The sequence below is a fragment of the Emys orbicularis genome, chromosome 10 (genome assembly GCF_028017835.1).
Source record: "Emys orbicularis isolate rEmyOrb1 chromosome 10, rEmyOrb1.hap1, whole genome shotgun sequence".
NCBI classification, from domain to species: Eukaryota; Metazoa; Chordata; order Testudines; family Emydidae; genus Emys; species Emys orbicularis.
Window position 1 is genome coordinate 54,529,582 of NC_088692.1, and position 15,026 is coordinate 54,544,607.

Here is a 15,026-nt window from a genome sequence, read left to right on the forward strand (position 1 = left end):
CTAACAGGATTTTTCCATTTCCAACTGCTATAATTCTAACATTGCCCAGTAGGTAGAAATACAGTTGTCTATGTATTTATTTCTACATTTCTCTTTCCTCGGTCTAGAAGTATTGGCCTGATATTAAGCAGGATGGGTGTCTACTTCCAGTAGGCCCATTGTACCCTGAGGGTCTTCATTAAAGTTACGAGAGTTAAGTTACGGGACTGAGGAGGAAGAAGCTTTTTACTCCCTCCTCAACACTGTGCAGCCATATAAGGGCCAGGCAGAATTTAGTCTGTAATAATTACTGGAGCAGCTAACTGCAATATCAAAAATGATTCAGTCATGTGAGCTGCTAGAAAGTTTTTATGAATTGCTTTTAGGAAAATCTGCTGTTTGGGCCTGATCTGTTTGACTACAGTGGGTCTTGAGGGCACTCATCACCTTACAGGATCATGCTCAAAACAGCAGACATTTCAGTGAATGCCTCTTTTTCTGTACATATATTAAAAACAGACAACCCCCTTCCCTCTGCTAATAGAAGCAGTGGTATGAATCCCATCATAATATAATTACACTTCATAGTTTGGTAACGGTTTCCATCTCTGGATCCCTAAGCATTTAGAAACATTGGATAAGCCTTTCAAGGTAGGTAAGTCATTATCCTCATTATACAACTGGGGAAACTGAGGCACAGAGCTGGTAAAGGACATGCCCAAAGAGACATATGAAGCCCATGGCAGAGCCGGAAATAGGCCCAAATCTCCTGCCTCCCTGTTTTGTATCCTAACTACAAAACCATCCTTCTCCTCTAGCACTCTGTGCTAGCTGCAATTTTAAAATCTACCACTACATGTGATACTGGAGCTCCAAATGCAAAGGCCAAATGCTCATTTAAAGTAGCACAATTTCTCTGCATTGTCAGCCCAGCACTGTTCTGGTGTGTGTTGAGGAGACTGTAGTAAATATAGTGTTCTCAGTTTCTTCTTTGAGTTGTCAGTGTGGGAGATGAAAACCTTTGAACCTGACTGCAGACAGATTCCATGTTCCAGGCACACTGGTCTTATAAATGATAGAAAAAGAACTAATATATTGCAAGATCTCATTCGACAAGCCTTCTGTGGGCAAAACTGCGGGACTGGGCCCCAAGCAGTGAGACAATTTGTAATGTGCAATCCTGCTTCATTGAAGAACTCTGGTGTGCAAGAACTCAACACAGCTTCTTACAGAACTGCAGGATTTGGCCCTGTATAATTAAAATCCACATACATATTCAGAATTTTCTGTGTGTTTGAATCACAACACATGCTTCTGATGGTCAGTGTAGCTTTTTTCAGAAGATTACTGGTTACAGAATAAATACAGCAGAACATAAATGAAAGTGTATCACCATTTAACTCTGAATTTAAATATCTTATGATGTTTTTGTTTCAGCACAGAGTACTACAACTTTTTTTGTCTATAATATTGACTCATAGACTCATAGACTTTAAGGTCAGAAGGGACCATTATGATCATCTAGTCTGACCTCCCGCATGATGCAGGCCACAAAAGCTGACCCACCCACTCCTGGAATAATTCTCTCCCTTGACTCAGCTGTTGAAGTCCCCAAATCATGATTTAAAGACTTCAAGTCGCAGAGAATCCTCCAGCAAGTGACCCCTGCCCCATGCTGCGGAGGAAGGCGAAAAACCTCCAGGGCCTCTGCCAATCTACCCTGGAGGAAAATTCCTTCCCGACCCCAAATATGGCGATCAGCTGAACCCCGAGCATGCGGGCAAGATTCTTCAGCCAGACCCTCCGGAAAAAGTTCTCTGTAGTAAATTTTAATATCCCATCATTGACCATTGTTACTAATTACCAGCGATGGCACGTTATTGACCTATTGACTAAAATCACCTTATCCCATCAAACCATCCCCTCCATAAACTTATCAAGCTTAATCTTAAAGCCAGAGAGGTCTTTCGCCCCCACTGTTTCCCTCGGAAGGCTGTTCCAGAACTTCACCCCTCTGATGGTTAGAAACCTTGGGATAGGTGTGTTTTATCTCAAGAGGAACTGTAGTACATTTTACTAAAGAGTGCGTAACACATGTATTAAGCAGTGTTCTCTGCAGGATTTCACTCTAGGATACCATGCACATTTTAGTATGCATGGAAAGGGATGAAAATGAAATCTCAGGAGGAAGGGGCTAATTGTTAAAGTGGAATAAAATGGCTATTTTTGGTGAAGCTGGAATGTCTGATATCAGTGCTGAGTATTATCATCAGAGATATATCAAGGCAGATAAGAGGCTATCAGTTGCTCATGAGGTGTTATACAAAAGATGGATACAGGCAGGGCCGATGAGAGGGGGGGGGAAGCCGGTACAAATTACTGGGGCCCAGCGGTCCAGAAGGGGGTCCGGGGCCCGACTATGTTGCATATGTTTTTGTCTTTCTCAGTAGAAAGAATTGAAAAAAGAGAAAATGATGAAGTGAATAAAAACAGCTCTAATAATGAAAGTGGTTCTAGTAATATAACAACTTGTTATTCGAGCACTATACTATCTTCGGAACCACAATACACTTCTGCAGTTAAAACTGATGTTACCATCACCGAGGCTTGTTCCACTTCTTGCTCGACAAAAATAATATTGCCAACTTCTGAAATTGCGCTAAATAACAATGAGAAGCTATTAAATTTTGATATTGGCCTTCTAGAATCAAATTTCACAGTCAATGAAATAGAAGATGCCATTCGACAAGGGCCGGAACCATATCCTAAAATTTTACCACCTGATAAAGATGGCAACCAATTTCCTGTTTATGTATTGAATTTTTGCTTAAGGAATAATGAAGTAGTTCCTCGACACTGGTTGGTGTGGAGTAAAACTAAACAAGCCTTGTTCTGTTTTCCCTATCGTTTATTCTGTAAATATCCAGAAGCTCATCATTCAATTTTCACCACTGAAATTGGCTGGAGACCTTCTAAAGGTTATAAAAAACTTTACAACAGAATACCTGAACATGAAAATAGTAATAATCACCGAGCATGTTATGTAGAGTGGCGAAATTTACAAAATAATCTTAATAAGAATACTACAGTTAATTGTTTATTATTGCAAAAATACAAAGTGAAACACAAGTATGGAAAGACTTATTACGATGATTTCTGGATGTAGTTTTGTTTCTTGCAGAACGTGGATTGGCTTTTAGGGGAAGTAGCCACTTAATTGGAGATTCAAAAAATGGCAATTTCTTAGGAATGTTAGAAATCATAAGCCATTACGACCCTTTACTAGCAGAGCATTTGAAAAGAGTAAAACAGTCGCAATTTGAGAAAAAAAGATTGCCAGTACATTATTTGTCAGCCGAAATCCAAAATGAATTTATTTCATGCTGTGCCGAATATGTATTTAGCTGCATTTTAAAAGAAAGAGAAATTGCAAAGTATTTTTCCATCATTGTAGATGCGGCACCAAACTCGGCACATATGGAGCAAAGTACATTCATTTTGCGTTATGTTCTTGTAAACAAACAAACAAATGAATATGAAGTTTTAGAAAGATTTATAGAATTTGTAAACTGTAATAAAAAAACAGGGGAAGCCATCGCAGATTTAATTCTACAGACGCTTCAAAAACGCAATATTCCAATAAGTGAGTGTCGTGGACAGGGCTACAACAATGGCTCTAATATGAGTGGATCGTACAAGGGTGCTCAAGCTCGAATTTTACAAATCAATCCGCTAGCTATTTTTTCTCCTTGTGCCTGTCACAGTTTGAATCTATGCAGTGTTCATGCGGCAGAATGTTGTCCTGAGGTAATAAAAATTTTTGGAGTCATACAAAAGCTATATAATATATTTAGTGGCAGTCCTCAGAGGTGGGAAATTTTGAAAGAAAACATTGGTAGTTCGCTCCACTCCATGTCAAACACACGCTGGTCTGCTAGAGTTGAGAGTGTTAAACCCTTTGCAAAAAATCTTCCTGCGATTAAGAAGGCAATCGAGTCTGTGTTGGAATTAATACAAATCCCGTGTAAAGATTTTTAGCCGGTCCGCCCTTGCTGGGGGGCCTGAAAATTGTTTTCCACCGGGGCCCGAACCCGCTCTTGGTGGCCCTGGATACAGGGCTCCGTTAGGAGGATTTAGAAGATAAGGGAATGCAGTTCCTCTTGTCAAAAATAAAGTACTTAGGCGTCTAAAGGTAAGAAATGGAGGTCCTTTTTTTAGCATTTATCTTTCATATTCTTGAGGCAAAGAGTAAGCCCCTATAGTACGCTTAAGCCACAAATGAGAAGGCACCTTTACCTGCTAAAATCTAATCCCAACTGTACACATTCATTATTTAGCCCTTCCTTATTAGCAATTGGCCCAAACCATTCTCTGGAATCTCTCTTGAATTGTTCCATTCTGTTGTTGTTGTCTTGTCCCATTATAAAATCACATCAGACCATGATGTTCAAGAATGAATTCAGTGACTCTTATAGGGTCCTTTGAAAGGGCTTGATCCCAGTTGTCAGACCTAAAGAGTGTCATTTTCCCTACAATATTACATTCAAAAGCACAGGCAGGTGTTAAATCCTGCTTCCGACACAATTTGCAGAGTGGATACATCTTGGTCCCATCTCTAATGATTTTCATTCCTGCAGTGCGCCCTGTCCGTAGTCTCACAATAGCGGATATTATTTTCTGAGATGCTTTGATATCAATCAGAGGATACTTTATCTTTTGATCATTTATTTCAGCTAATGCTTTTCTTGACAGGGTGCCAATATTCTCAACTGTCATCATTCCTACTTGAATTTCTGATCTTCCAACTTTGGCCCGATCATCATCTACCTCACTTCCATATATACCAACCTGTGATGGAATCCATAGAAAAGTCAATTTTATTGCCTTGCTCCCTGATTCTCCAAGCCTTCTTATGAATTGCATATATGATAGCATTCTAGTTTCTTCAAAAAGGAACTGAGGATCACCACTTGCAAGTCCTGTGGTTCCATTATTTCCTTTTGGAGAGATATAATCCAATCCAGACAGGGTCTGCAGGTGGGCCAACAAAAACTTGTGGCCGACACTAGTAAAGGCTGTTGACAGATCTGCATGAATGAGCATAGACACTACCTTTATCTATTCCTAGGAAGAGATAATGTATCTGAGGTTTTTCTATAGCACTTAACTTCATAGAAGCGAATATCAGTAAGAAGACTAATGTTTCTGTGCTATATGCAAGCAAAAAGCCAGACTGATGAGAATGTGAAGACTCCATATGATGACAACTTTCACCACATCCTTCTTGATAACAATCCCTAAGAAGAGAAAGTCAGAGACAGAATAATTGGTGAGATCACTAATGTTACAAGAGAAGTGTTAATAAAACTTCACCTTGTTCAGATGAAGCAGCTTGGCTACATAGTTACACAAGCTGCTGAGAACTTTGGTAGCAGCTCCCACTGAATACTAAGGCATGTTCAGGTTTTTAGTCCTTCAGAATGCCCCCAAGGGCACTCTTGGATCATGAAATTCCACTACAGTTATACTTCTCTGGAACACTGGACATATCAACTTCAAGAATAATACACATGGGTAAAGGGAACAGAGCCTTCTCAGCAACAGGCCCACATCTGAGGACCTCACGGCCTAAGGAAATCAGACTGATCATTAATCTCACTACCTTCAGAATAAAATGTAAAACTTATACCCACAGTGTAGCATTCTCACAATAAATGAACTACTAATGGGGGGAGGAAGGGCAGTAGGGAGATAGACTCACTGATCCGTACTCCATAGGTGAATATTTGACAGGTGAATTTGTAAAATACACAAATACTATAGTGATAGGTGTGAGACCATTCTAATCTGCAATCTTATTGTGCCTGTCATTGTAGGATAAAAGTGCCACATCAATGGGCCTTGCATTGATTCCACCTATAAAGGACCCAAACTCTCCACTCTTCTTGATTTATAGTGGTCATGTTTAAAAACCTTACAGTTTTCCATTTGCAACTAAGCAACATTGCCACAGCATTTGTGGCATCCCCTATACTTAGTATGGGGGATACTGTGATGTCATCATTTAATTACAAAGATAATTGAATAACATCTGCTATAAAGACTGGCCTCATCCCTGGTGGTTTTCTTCCAGAAAGGTATTACGAAGTCATTCAGGGCAGTCCTCTGCAATGAGATAAGTGTTGCATTGTGTCCTAAAAGTAGCAAGACTTAGGCTCATCCTTGAACTGTAGTGCTAAGGAACTCCTCTGCCTACAGCCCTCCACCTAGAATAGCCCTCGTCCTGGACCCCAAGAGATGTAGCCTGGGGCTCTCAGATTGTCCAGGTAGCTGCAGCCATTGTGGTGGGGTGCAGAGGGAGAAGTGGTCACTGAGGTAGCTTGATCCAAGCCCAGTAAGGACTTTGAAGATCAGGATCAGCATCTTGAAGTGTATCTGGAGTTGGACACGGAATCTGTACAGAATATGGATCCTTGTTGAGATGTGGTCTTCTGAGTTTATCTTGCTTAGGATAATCTCCTACTGTATATTTTCCATTGCTGAGAATACATTCACCTTTTAAGGCTTTAAAAGTTTTTGCCCAGCAGGGAATTTTAGTTAATCTCCTTGTCACGGGACACACCACTCACTGCTGGACTGGCGCCTCCTCTTCTGGTCACTCTGCGGATTAGCTCAAGGACGACACTCCCACATCCATGGTTTGCACCCCGTCATTCTGCCTCCGTGTCTGCCAGCAGCCTCTCCAGGAACTGCCGTGCCCTCTTCATCACTGGGTCCTCCAGCCATGTCACCAGCTCTGTTCGTCACCCTTACTTCGGGGCCTCAGCATGCCAGTCCTAGCAGCCAGCCAGGAGCTTCCTCTTGCTCCCTGCCAGCAACTTCTCTGTCCATGGTGCTAGATTCCATCCACCTGCTAGGAACCCAGTCCTCCCTTCTTGAGCTCCAGGCAGTGACTAAACTCTGGTCCAGCAGCTTCTTTTATGTAAGCCTGCTTGGCCCTGATTGATTGCTCCCTACAGCCTTTCCCTGATTGGCTGCGCCCAATGCAGCCTCTCTAGGCTACTTGGAGGACTCCCCTCCACTGCTCACTCCCGGGGTTAACCCCTTCTACATCTGTGTGGGGTGGACACCCCTTCACACTCCTCCTTGTGCATCTTGGCTCCACATTTTTAAAGAAATCAATAAGGTCTCCTTGTGAAAACACCAAAGCTTTATCAAGCTGGAGTGCACCACCTAGTTTTTCCTTTTATGCCATGTTGTTCTGGAGTGGCAATTTCATAGTTCACCTCTCCTGGCCTTCTACCGATGTTATAGGAACTTGGCCACACTAGTACAACAGAAGTTTATTTTCACAACTAAGAAAATAGCCTCTGTGTTTTAAAACCTCTTGCAAAAGTTTTGTACTTTTCTGACAGCCCTCTGGATGAAATTCACCTCAGGAACAACCCATTGAAATTCTACATATAATTTTGGGGAACAATAATTTCTTCCCAAGACATCAATACTAAGTTCTCAAGAAATTGACTCTTGTTATTCAGTGAACTTTAGTGTTCAGGAACCCAGCACAGAATTTAGGGCCAAATCCTGAGTTCCTCACTCAGTTTTTATTCAGTCCTAAACAGTGGCAGCATTGCCTGAGTAAAGACTGAGTTACAAGTCAGTAAGAACCTTCAGGGTTGGCTGTTAGGCACAATGTTGTGAGATTCCACAAAGACCCTCTCTCTGGTGAGTGCTACGAGCCATCTCTGTTTGTTTTCTCATATCACATTAGATTTTCTGTTTGTGATTAGAAAACCAAATATCAAATTGGCAAAAAGAGTAAATGGCCCATCAGTGTTTATGCCTGCAATCCTCAGAAATCAGCCTGTATCCTAGCTTTAGATTCCTCAAATCCAGCTAGCAAATGGCTCCACTGGATATTTGCATCTTCAAACATTTCTTAAAGTGTTCACCACATCTTGTTCTTGCTGATGTTGTCAATTTGATCCATAGTTAAATGTTTGCGTAAAGAAATTCTGCCTGAATTATTTACTAGCCATTCGTCTTTTTAACTTTGATGCATGACCTCTTCATTTTAAATTAAATATTCTTTCAAACAATTTCTTGGCATCAACTCAGTCCTGTCCTTTAAAGGTTGTACACAGAGTTTTAATAGAATTGTCCCTTTGAGCTCTAATTCACCAGTTGGGCTGGATTCTTCACTCAGTGTGGGGTAAATAAGGAGTAATTTCAAGGAGGTCATTGGTGCTGCACCAATGTAAAACTGATGCAAATGAGAGCAGAATCAGGTCCAGTGTCCTCATACATGGATTGCTTCTTCAGGATATAAAGATTGCTTTTGTGGTACTTAAAACTGCCAAAACAGCACTGCCTGCTACTGGGATGAAGCATTGTGGATGAAATTGGTCCCCATCCAGACAGCTAACACAATGCCTATGCACCACTTAACTCCCTACGAAGCCTTATTTTGAAGGCTTAAGTGGTGCATAGGCCTCGTGTTAGCTGTCTGGATGGGGACCAATTTTATCCACAATGCTTCATTTGAGAGAGCAGCATTCTAGTTAAGTCTGTTGCTGTGAAATAAAAAGATGGGTCTTGCTGCTGGTGCATCTGCTTTGGATATACAAGTGCTAGCTTTAGGGTCCAACAGATGAAAGACAGTTATTCTGCCATAGGAACATAATGGCATGAAATATTAGCGTGTTCTCTACCGATCTGGATTATTAAAAGGGGATCGTTCACAAGGTGATATATTGGTATGAAACATCATCCTGAAAACTCTAAACTCACTTAATTCACTATATGGGATGATCACTCAAACTTATCTGGACAGACCCTCAAATGCTAGTGAAGAGAAAGAAGGATACAGATGTGCAGTACAGGCAGTAGGAGGAAAAGCAACCTGTCTGACAGTTTTCATTCTTATCAAGGACAATATGCTAGGGACAAAACTCTGTGCCTGATCCTGAGATGTGGTAAATTCCCTCAAATCCCATTGTTGAAGGTAAATCAGTATCTCGCAGGGTCAGTCCATTTATTAGGACATCTCTAGGTCTTTTACTGTTTCTAGCTTCACAACACGTTTTCTTTGAAAAAACCTCAAGGACTTTAATTAGACTGGGTCACATGACAGAACTCTGAACAAGGAGCTCTAATCTAGTGCTAGAGTCATTGTAACAGATCTTTATAGTGGAGGAACTTTTAGCTCTGACTTGCATAAGGACCATTAACTAAAGACTCTCAAATGATATAGGATTCAGCTATCTTGCACCCAGACAAGAAACCTAACTTGACTAAATCATCAGGTCCCTTTTCAACCATTTTCCCAAACAAAGCTCCTCCAGTTGCAAAGCCCTTTCAGGCATCATATAAACCGATATGCCTAGTTGCATATTCAAGAAATGCTGCATATCCTGAGCCATCCTTTTGACTCAATCTGTGGTTCATCTCAGCCTTCAACACTCTGGAATCCCAACAAATGTGTATCTCAAACATAGTTCTGTACACAGATCTTTTTTGCTTGATTACGTGCATTTTTGAGGGCATGTTGGAAGCCAGTTTCATGCATTCTTTAGCTCCACGCTGGTGATGTTCAGCCAGTGACTGCAACTACTGGCTGTATTTGAGGGCTGTGCTACAGGTTACTTCATCTCATTGACCCGAATCAAAAACCTTGAACCATACAACTGAATCTAGCAAGAACTGATCTTAATAAAATCTTCAGCCTCCATACAGTACATCTGCTTCTTCTCTAGTATTTGAGAGCTGTCAGTGCCTGTTACACTTCTATAATTTGAAGGCTCAAAGCTTTGACAGTGGAAAATATCAAGTGTCAGAGACTTCACAATCATATTTTCACAACCATATTTTCACATACCATGGAAACATATAAACCTGATATTCATTTTTGACTAGCAGGTGGGATGACATTCCAAAAATCTAACCAGCAAAAGAATTTGTTGTTCCAGAAGAGTGGGCTGCTTTGTATACTCCCAGATTCAAACTGTGACTGCTTCCTAATAGACAGAATGCTTTCTGATTTAGCACATCCATTCATATTTCGATAGCTGGGACAAATTCAGACCAGGTGCAACTCTACTTGTCTGTGGTCTTTCACATGGCTGTCATATTCCTGTCTGTGGCGGTTCTTTAGATCATTTTGTGGGTTTGGAGCATATCCATGATGTGATATGTCAGGTTTCTACTCATAGGCATCACCATAATTCAGACCCACAAAAAAGTGTTATCTATCTAAACATTTGGCAGCATCAAGAAATCTACTTGCCACTGCCATTTGCAGAAGTGTGATATCATAATACCTTGCCTGAATCATAGAACTGGAATGGACCTCGAGAGATCATCTAGTCCAGTCCCCTGCACTCAAGGCACGACTAAGTATTATCTAGACAATCCCTGACAGATGTTTGTCCAACCTGTTCTTAAAAATCCCCAATGATGGAGATTCCACAACCTCCCTAGGCAATTTATTCCAGTGCTTAACCACCCTGACAGTTAGGAAGTTTTTCCTAATGTCCAACCTAGACCGCCCTTGAGGCAATTTAAGCCCATTGCTTCTTGTCCTATCCTCAGAGGTTAAGAAGAACAATTTTTCTCCCTCCTCCTTGTAACAACCTTTTATGTACTTGAAAACTGTTATGTCCCCTCTCATGTCCCCTTCTCTTCTCCAGACTAAACAAACCCAATTTTTTCAATCTTCCCTCATAGATCATGTTTTCTAGACCTTTAATCATTTTTGTTGCTCTTCTTTGGACATTCTCCAATTTGTCCACATCTTTCCTGAAATGTGGCACCCAGAAGTGGACACAATACTCCAGTTGAGGCCTAATCAGTGTGGAGTAGAGCAGAAGAATTACTTCTCGTGTCTTGCTTATAATACTCCTGCTAATACATCCCAGAATGATGTTTGCTTTTTTTTGCAACAGTGTTACATGACTTATATTTAGCTTGTGATCCACTATGACCCCCAGATCCCTTTCTGCAGTACTCCTTCCTAGGCAGTCATTTCCTATTTTGTATGTGTGCAACTGATTGTTCCTTCCTAAGTGGAGTACTTTGCATTTGTCCTTATTGAATTTCATCCTATTTACTTCAGACCATTTCTCCAGTTTGCCCATATCATTTTGAATTTTAATCCTATTCTCCAAAGCACTTGCAACCCCTCCCAGCTTGGTATCATCTGCAAACTTTATAAGTATACTCTCTATGCCATTATCTAAATCACTGATGCAGATATCGAACAGAACTGGACCCAGAACCGATCCCTGCGGGACCCCACTCGTTATGCCCTTCCAGCATGACTGTGAACCACTGATAACTACTCTCTGGGAACAATTTTCCAACCAGTTATGCACCCACCTTATAGTAGCTCCATCTAGGTTGTATTTCCCTAATTCGTTATGAGAAGGTCAGGCAAGACAGTATCAAAAACCTTAGTAAAGTCAAAATATACCACATCCATCGCTTCCCCCCATCCACAAGGCTTGTTACCCTGTCAAAGAAAGCTATCAGGTTGGTTTGACATGATCTGTTCTTGACAAATCCATGCTGACTGTTACTTATCACCTCATTATCTTCTAGGTGTTTGCAAATTGGTTTCTTAATTATTTGCTCCATTATCTTTCCGGGTACAGAAGTTAAGCTGACTGGTCTGTAATTCCCCGGGTTGTCCTTATTTCCCTTTTTATAGATGGGCACTATATTTGCCTTTTTCCAGTCTTCTGGAGTGTCTGAAGAAAGCTTATTGTAATTATCTAAACATTTTAGTCAGACACCATTTGGATTAATAATGTGATCCAAACACATTTACAGAGATGTCACAAGAGGTAGATTCACGGTGTCTGATTTTACACACAGACAAGGTCCAGCATTACAGATGAAAAACGTTAGCATCAGGTTAGTCTGTCAATACAAATTGCTACTGCTAATCAGAAAAAGTGTTTTCAGTTCCACACCATGCCAGATTACTCTGCACCAGATTCCAGAAGACTATACCAATCCTATTATTTCCTGTTAATGACCTGTATTGTATGAGGGCTTCTCTAGACTAGGGAAACTTCACCAATGAAGTTCCACCCAGGCAAACCCCACATGTAGACACATTGCACCAATGCAAAATGCAGCTTACACCAGTGCAATTTACTCCAGTAATTTACAAAATGAGTTGCTCAAGTGCAAGGCCTGCCTTATACTAGTACAGCACATCTTTAATAGGGATTTGCACCAGAGTAGCTACATTTGTGCAAAAAAAACCTTCCAGACTCGAAGAGCCTTTGTCTCAATGGTCTTTTTATAATAAGCTCATTTATATCATTTTATCCAGTCATCATCATGCTTATTGCATGTTTGCAGAAGATGAGTCACTTGTGAGTGATTCCATTCTCCACTGGAACACAGAGCTGAGGAAAACATCCCTTGACTTTGATTAGATGAGCCATGACCCCGGTTTAATTAATTAATTAATGTTCACTCAGATGGAAGGTGCTACAGAAATGCAAATATTGATATATTTACTTTCCCATTAGACATTTTTCTGTAGCAATTTTCAGCAGTAAAGTGATAGCCATTTTGCTAGTTCAATATTTACCAAGCCGATCTGAAGTTTCTCTTCAATTCACTTTAACCACACACTAAAACCTAAATTTCAGTTCAACATTATGACTACTTGAGGGAAATGGCGGTTTTTTTCACTTGGAAGCAATTTCTTTTTGCAGTGTTCTTCTTGTACCTGTACCCAGGGCTTTGGAGTGGAGCCCGGAGCTGGAGCGCGGAGCAGCTCCAGAGCAGTGGAGCTGCAGATTTTTTTTGGAGCCAGAGCACAGCTCCAAAGCCCTGCCTGTACCAGTGTCATTAGTCTAGCTTCAGTATCTGTGGCTGGTTCTTAAGTAATGCAAGTGGCAGCCTGAAAACACAGTGCTAAATCTGCCAAGGTCACCTGCTCATTTCTTGGGCACATTGTGATCCTGAATTCCTTATGTACTCAAACTGCCCACTGAAATCAAAAGAAGTTTTGGGGGTGGAAAGAATGCAGGTCCGATCTCTGGAGTTAGGCCAATTAAATGGATAGATTTGTTCCCTCACATCTTCACTGCTTGTGCAGAACATTAGTATGTGACTCCACAATACTGGATACTAAAATGTCTGGTAGAAAAGCCTTTCATCTCAGGATCTCAAGGCTCAATACACACTACTAAAGCCCCACAACATCCCGGTGGGGAATCAACGTACATGTGGCTAAAATGATGCACAGAGAGTTTAAATGACTTGTCCTCAGGGTCACACAAGATGTTAATGGCAAAGTAAGGAACAAAACACAACAGAAGAGAATCTGTCTGCCTGTTCTCTGCTTTCCTTATCTGATTCCAGCTCCGCCAGCTATGGAGCAGTAGCACAGTCAGTGAGAGACTAGGAATCCTTCGGCTACTCTGGACCACTCACATTCACCCTATTCTGGCCCACCCACTCTGAAGTATTCGAGCTAGCATGGCCATATCTACTCTCTGTTTGTTCTGATATGTCCTCTGCCTTCTCATGGCTTTAGACTGTAAGCTCTTCACAACATGGACCTGTTAATTGTTCAGCACAGATTGCCCATTCTGTGGTACCACATAAACCAATGAAGTAATATAATATTCTGAGTGAACTGTCTGCAGGAAGGATATAGGTGCAGAGATTGTGCAAGATGACTCCAGGCTCCATAAATCCATTACTAATACGACTGCTGCCAAAGCCCAGAGCTATATTCAGTTGGCAGATGGAGGTCTTTCCTTTAGGGAGAAGAGGGCCAGAAGCAGAGAGGATAAAAATAAAACAAACATTTGCGTTTTTCTCCCAGCAGAGTGACACTTTGCTCCACTACAACCTCAAAAGCTGAAGAGAATGGCAAGGGTGACAGCTGTCCTGAGCACAGTTTCCTAAATATTACTAAAGCCATGATTGCCAGATAAGATCAGAGATGTAGAAACCTCTGTGGCCATATGATTCACAGGCCTCTAACACAGAACAATAAAATATACCAGTCTGAATGCATGTTTTGATAGGTAGTGTGAAGTGGAGGGGTACAGTATGAGAAATCCATTTGGGACACATGGTATGGGATACAACTTGCACAAAGGGCTGGTCTTCTGGTGGAAATAACATCTAGAACTGTAAGGAAGAGCTTAATTGAAGGCTGCAGGAAAGGGGCAAGGACAGTGTTATATTTTGATTGCAATAAGTAGGATTAAAATGCAATCACTTGGCTTGCAGTGGCTTTTTTATCCACTCAGACATAGATAAATTCACAGATCCTCCATCCTGTCTCTCTCTTCTCAGTCTCCTTCTCTAAAATTCCTACACTGTTTTTGAAGCACAAATTGCATTTAGTAACTCCTGCTCAAATCAGTTAAACTTAGATACAACGTACAGGGAACAAAAAGGAGAGAGAAAGTAACGAGAGTGATATAATAACTTATTACAGTGCACAGCACATAGCGTAATGTGATCCCTGATTTGGCCTCTTGACATTACCGTAATATAAATAACAACAGATTACCAAGGCATAGGTGAGGATCTAGATAAGAGGAAACACACATTACAAGTGACTACTTTTGGAGGATATGGACATTAACACAACAGTAATTCTTGGTACATACATAGAGCTTTTTATCCTCAAAGCTCCTTATACAAACTTTAAGATATCAATAAAGAAGACAGTAAAAATCAGACTGTGCACAGAGTTACCTTCTATACATGTAAGAAGTTTAGCAATTAAAATAGATTAAGAGGCACAGTGATTGGGCAATACATTTGGCCTTCTGGGCAGTAATTAGAGAGCAATAATCTATCATTCATTCTCTCTGTCCTTAAAGGGTAGGCGAGCTCTCCTTCCCCCACTCCCTGATTCATGACTCTTCACTGTATATCCCACAATACATAACATTTTCTACCCTTCATATACTGTTACCGGATGTGAACTCTCCAAACAGTAACAATGACAGGCACAGAGTTCTCTGACTTCCCCTACTACCTCTCAACAGTGTCTTTATTAT